We start from the raw sequence: 6,207 nt of genomic DNA on the forward strand, positions 1-6,207 counted from the left end.
CTGGTTTCAGAAACGGTGGGGGGGAGGGGAAAGATCTTTTCTTTGCAGTTGTGAGTACACCTGGTAATTTTTCTCTTAGCCTCTCAGTGAATATAACCCCCCAGACTGTTTAAAGGTAGAAATCTCTGTTTTATAAGATGTCTTTATAACATTATTGATATTTTAGAAGGAGAAGACAGGAAATCTCTGGGAGGAATCGTCGTACCCAAACAGAGCATCATAGAGTTGTAGTTGTTACGTTTCTGTCTGATTCTCAGCTCTGTGGAGTTAGAAATTAGGTTTTCTTAGCACAGAGTTGATCAGGTATTTATGAATAAACGCTTGCTGAGAAAATATATAAGATACTTGTATGTAAATCATAAAATAATCATTTATATTAATATATCAATATATTAATAATAGATTATAATAGATTGTTCTAGTTTTTATTTTGTAGAATATTTACATCCATTATCCAAGGTACTCCATTCTAGTCTTTCTCCACTTGTATTTCATTAACACCTTCCTGATAACACAAAGGAGCCCTCTGAGTGTTCCATCCATAATGTTTTAATACCCTATATACTGTATACCTGTATCTACCCTCTGCACTCCCACATCCAATTTTTACTTCTTTGGAGTTGATATTGATACCGTTGAGAATGTATGCCCTATTCCTTTTTCTTTCTACCTGAGACTGTAAATTATTGTATTAATCATGGCTTCTTCTTTTCTGTATGTCTGATACTTTACCATCTTGAGCGTTTCTGACCCTGGTGAGCCTGCCCCTCCCAAGGCTAACCAATTCCTACAGATATTAAAGGACTCACCTTTGAGTGGGCTTTCATGTGCAGACTAGCCAATCCAGTCCCCATAACTCCAACCACCTCCTTTACTGGGCTCTTAAACTTTGGTCATATTCTCCTGCCCTAATCACTCCAGGGCCAGGTCCCAAACAATTAGGGACAGTCCCTATACCCCAGAGACTGATGAAATTATTCAAACTAGTCTCCCCTAAGCCTTCTTGATGTTTTGCCTCTTCCTTCACTCTTGCGCCCCGATTAACCTTGGTGCTCCCCTGTATGGCCTTGCATGATGTGGCATGTCCTCTCTTCTTGGGAACTGTAATAAGCAGTCTTTTCACCGGCAGCCATTTCCCAATCAGTTGTCCTCCCTATATCTAAATAATAACAAAAAACCACATTTTAAAACAATTATGTATCAGGAAATTGGTTGGCCAGCATGAAATATGGATAGTCTTGAGAGATATTTGTTAGAGTGATTGTCAAAGCCTTGTAAATTCTCCCTGTCCCTTACAAAGTACCATACCTTACAACATTCTCTATATTGGTGGGGAGTAATGTCTGATCTTAGCAATCAGACTCTTGAGTTCAAACCTTAACTTTGCTACTTCTCACTTGTGTGATCTTGAACCTCATGGGTTAGCTATGAGTATTAAACAATATGTGTAATGCCCTGCCAAGGTTAGGAATTCCCAAGACCACCTTCACTTCTGATACTAACTGCAAGTTCTTAAAATCCTCAAGATCACCTTCAAACTTGATAATTCCCTTGAGGGATGCAGAGAACTCCACAAAGCTATCATACTGACTGTTATGGCTTGTTACAATGAAATGATACAGATTCAAAGAGAGAGGCGCTTAGAGCAGAGTCCAGGCAAGTCCCATGCACAGGGCTTCCAGCTGTACTCTCCTAGTACATGCACAGATAGTGCTTACTTCTCCCAGGAAAGCTGCATGGCAATACACAGGGAAACTCACTTGAGTCTTGATGTTGTTTTTTTTTGTTTTTGAGGCTGCTTTTCTTACTTAACCATGCAGATTTGGTTGATTGTTCTTGTGGCTTACCTTAGGCTCAAGCCATTCCAGAGGTCAGTCTGATACCACAAAGCCTACGCTTCCCCTTACCTTTCACACACTCCACCACAAATCATCTTGTTACTGTAGACTATGTAGTGTAGCCCCAATCACCCACCGTAAATCACATTGTTGGCGTTGACAATGTGGAGTGGCCCAATACCCCAGGAAAACAGATGCTCTTTTCACATACATTATTATGACTTCCCAAGAGTTAAGGATTACATTTTAGAGCAAAAAGCAAACATTCTTTTGGGCAAGTTTAATTTTTTACTAAGCACTTAAACTAGTTGCCACACCCATTAAATCCCTAATCAGCATTAGTATTGTTATTGTCTTAGTTGTCAGGGTAAAATCTCCCCTGCCTGAAGAGTACTATAAAAACACTGCCACATGCTTGCTCTTTCTGCTTTTCTTTTCTGGATTTTATGTAGAGGACACTTTTATGTTGTTAATGCGCTTTTTATTTATTTATGGTAACATTTACCTGGTTAAGACTTCTAGCCTTTGGTTAGACCCACCTTAGTTCTGTCTTCTTAAGAGTTTACCCCTTAAATAACCCTGGGTATTCCCAGATCTTTTCAGGTACATTTATAGACAACTCCTGGGGCTATTTTGATAGATAGTAGGTCTTCATTCATTATATTTTGGATCTTACTATTCTCACCTATAGTGTAATCTTATTTCTACACTGTTAGTGTAATCTTGTTCTACATTTCTACACATCCCTATAACTTCTATATTCTACATAAGAACCTATACCCATTATTTCAGCAGCCAAAGAAGTTTGTTTTGTTTTGTTTTAAGGAGGCAGCATTAAAGGCTTGCACAAAACTCAGCGGCAAGTAATTCCTTTTTTCCCATCCTGGAAAGGTGCTGTCTTTGTCATAAAACAAAAAGACACATAAAAGGTTACCTTCTTATTGCCCCATCTCATTATTGTTGATGCAAAACTCCAAATTAATTTGCTTGTAGTTATGGAAATATCTCCTTTAACCTTGGCGACACGAGCTGAAAGAATTTGTTTTAGCAATGGGCATTGCTTAACAGCTTTTGGCATTTGCTCAGGCTGAACAGTCATCCAGAGAACATGTATCTTCTTTCTTTCTTTAGTATAGTGATTGCTGCAGATTATTTCATGAAATACGGTGCAGAAAGCCTTTACCGTGGTGGCCCGTGTAAAGGCACGATTGCTCTGATTAGCCCTAGGGGCTCTGTAATTAGGTATCCGAGTCTACCCTGGAACCTGGCTCTTTATGACCTCAGACAAATAGCTTAACTGCTCTGCTCAAAGGGGGTGGTAGTAATAATCACTTTCTTCTTTTCAGATCCAGGAGGAGACAGTGTGTTTTTTGTTTATTTGGGTTTTTTTTTTCTATTTTGTTTTGTGTTGTGTGCTCTGCCCCTAAAAGTGACTGGCACAGAAGAAGCAATAAATGATTCTTAATGAATGAAAGGTTGCGATGAACATAAAGTGACATCAGGCCTGCAAAGCCCTCAAACCAGGACCTGGCACACACAAAGCTCTACGTAGATATTCATTTGAAAAACATACAATGAAAACAAAAACAGATCAAATGCTTTCTAGCCAACAAAGTGTGTGGTGATGGGTTTATAGGAATTCTGTTAATTATGTTAGACTCCTAATTGCATTGTCCATTTTTATATTCACCAAATGTATTTTAAGCAATTACCACAATCACTATTGCAGGCCCTGGGGACTCAGAGGTTAACAAAAATAGTAAAATAAAGGACATCCACTAAACTTTCTGCCCATCCTAGGACAGCTCCCACATGTCAGTCAGTGACCAATAGCTGAGGAAAAAGAAACCTATAGGTCAGTGATGAAAACAGCGTTTTAGATCATTAACTTTATTATTAATATTTTGCCATTTTTGTATCTCTCAGAGTCTCTAAAACTCTTGAGATACAAAAGCATTTTCTCTAAGACGAGAGATTATTCAGAGACTCCCCTCTTCATTTCCCATGTCTGCCTTAGAGAATTTCTCAAACAGTTGTTTCAGGTTATAGACATAATTGGTTATTAGTCATTTCAGTGTCATTGTTCATTGACATACATCTCCACATTATCTCTCGACCATCTGAAAAGCAGGGTTCCGTTTTCTGATTAATCTTTGTGTAGTCATTGAGGATATTGAAGCGGCTCCTGGTTAATTAGACCATTTTATCTCTAACCTCATACATTTTCTGGATGTAACAATGATAGTGGTGTCAGCTATTCCAAGCACAGCCCTGAAACCTGGCTAATCAGCTCCTGTGATTTGCTAGGGGTACCATTGTTTCAATTGTTAGAACGAAATTGTCATGAGAGGTTATGTGTATGTGGACATTTTTATCTCCAAGTTAATTACACACATGTAATGAAACCTACACAGTTCATAAAGTAGAAAATAAATAAATAAGTAGCATCTACAGCATTTAGTGATGTAAATCCAGTGCACGCACACACACACACACACACACACATACACACACACATAATATAATAAAATAGATTTGTACTCGCATAGGAAGCGCACATAGTGAGAAAGAGCACGGGCTTCTCATTTTACCAGCTGTGTGGACTTGGAGAAGTCAGAGCCTTTGGAACATCAGCCTCCTTATCTGTCAAATAGAAATAATACCTACAGGATTAGAAGGATTAAAACACATTAAATAATATGTTATAAGACATCCATTCAATCTACTCAATAATGTGTGTTCATTACATGATAGTTATTATTCAAAGAAACCACCTCACTCTCTCAACTCATGAAAGAAAGCAATTAACATTTCATAATAATGTGTATTAAAAAGTTATTGTTAGGGGCGCCCAGGTGGGTCAGTCGTTTAAGTGATGGACTTTGGCTCAGGTCATGATCTTGCAGCTTGTGAGTTTGAGTCCCACAACAGACTCTGTTCTGACAGCTCCGAGCCTGGAGCCTGCTTTGAATTCTCTATCTCCCTCTCTCTTTGCCCCTCCTCCACTTGCACTCTGTCTCTCTGTCTTTCTCAAAAATAAGCATTAAAAAATTAAAAACAAAAAGTGATTGCTTCACTTTTATTAAGATTCCAGAAAATTACAGGAGAAGTAAAAAACAGACAAGTTTGCTATTTCCGCTGGGCTTCTTGAGATGTAGTCTAGCTGTACTAGAGTTTAGACCAGAATTCCAAAAGATAACTGGAAGGCAGAAAAGCAAGTGAACTTCATTTTATGAACTACTTGAGGCTTGTTTTCTCTAGCATTTCCAAAGAACTATACAAAAGAAAACTCAACAAAACAAAACAAAAATCAACAAAAATCTTCCTTCAAAGAAGTTTGAAAAACACTGAATGTTAGGTTGCCCCTTGAAGAATCACATTTCTTATTTTAATGGTGAAGTGTCGGAGAACTTCACAACAGCTCTACTGAAGGAATAAAGGGACAGACTTAAATCCCTTTAGTTTATTGTTTAGGTTTTTCCCCAAATATTCCACATAACCTGTGTTACCGCACAAACGTCTTTCAAAAAATGCTGAGGTAAGTGTTGTGGGTTGAAGAGTATCCTCCACAAAATTCATGTCCTCCCAGAAATAAGAATGGGAACTTATTTGGAAATAAGGTATTTGCCAATGGAATTAGTTACAGCCACTTTTATGAAATCATCCGGATTCTGACTGGGCTCTAAATCCATGACCGGTGTCTTTGTGAGAAGAGAAGAGGATACACAGAGATACTGTGAAGGTGAAGGTGGCAATGTGAAGATGCAGGCAGAGACTGGAGTGATGTTGACCCAAGAATGCCGAGGATCACTGAGAACCACCAGAAGCCAGGGGAGAGGGCACGGGATGTTTTCTCCTTCAGAGCTTCCAGAACAAATCAACCCCGACGACACCTTCATTTTATACTTCAAGCCTTTTAAACTGTGAGAGAATAAAGTTGTTGGTGTGCACCTCTAAGTTTGAGGTAATTTGTTATGGCAGTCCTAGGAAACTAATAATATTGCATGTATGTGGTATTTTAAAAATGGTGATTTGAAGTTTATTTATTATTTATTTTGAAGGAGAGAGAGAGAGAGAGAGAGAGAGAAAGAGAGAGAGAGAGAGAGAGAAACCCCAAGGAATCTCTGTACCGTTAGCACAGAGCCCCAGGAGGGACTTGATCGCACGAACCATGAGATGATGACCTGATCTGGAATCAAGAGTCAGATGCTAAACCGACTGAGTCACCCAGATGCCCCTAAAAATGGCAATTTGAAATTGAAAAATTCCATAAACTATATCTCGATAAGAGCTTTCCTTTCTCTTCTGTTTTGGTTCCATTGTTATTTTATTTTATTTTATTTTATTTTATTTTATTTTATTTTATTTT

At 38.4% G+C, this 6,207-nt stretch overlaps 1 protein-coding gene and 1 long non-coding RNA gene across 2 annotated transcripts in view; one reads left to right on the forward strand and one right to left on the reverse strand.

Moving 5' to 3' along the window:
• The window catches only part of CNTN6 (contactin 6), a 226,497-nt gene that overhangs the window by 34,752 nt on the left and 185,538 nt on the right, over positions 1–6,207 (forward strand). The window lies entirely within an intron of this gene.
• On the reverse strand, positions 418–3,058 carry LOC125929578 (uncharacterized). The gene is made up of 3 exons (XR_007459912.1): positions 2,773–3,058; positions 1,046–1,159; positions 418–505 (listed from the first exon to the last, which is right to left on the reverse strand). It is a non-coding gene; the product is annotated as an uncharacterized LOC125929578 (long non-coding RNA).

This window comes from Panthera uncia, chromosome A2 (genome assembly GCF_023721935.1).
Source record: "Panthera uncia isolate 11264 chromosome A2, Puncia_PCG_1.0, whole genome shotgun sequence".
In the NCBI taxonomy this organism is placed as follows: Eukaryota; Metazoa; Chordata; class Mammalia; order Carnivora; family Felidae; genus Panthera; species Panthera uncia.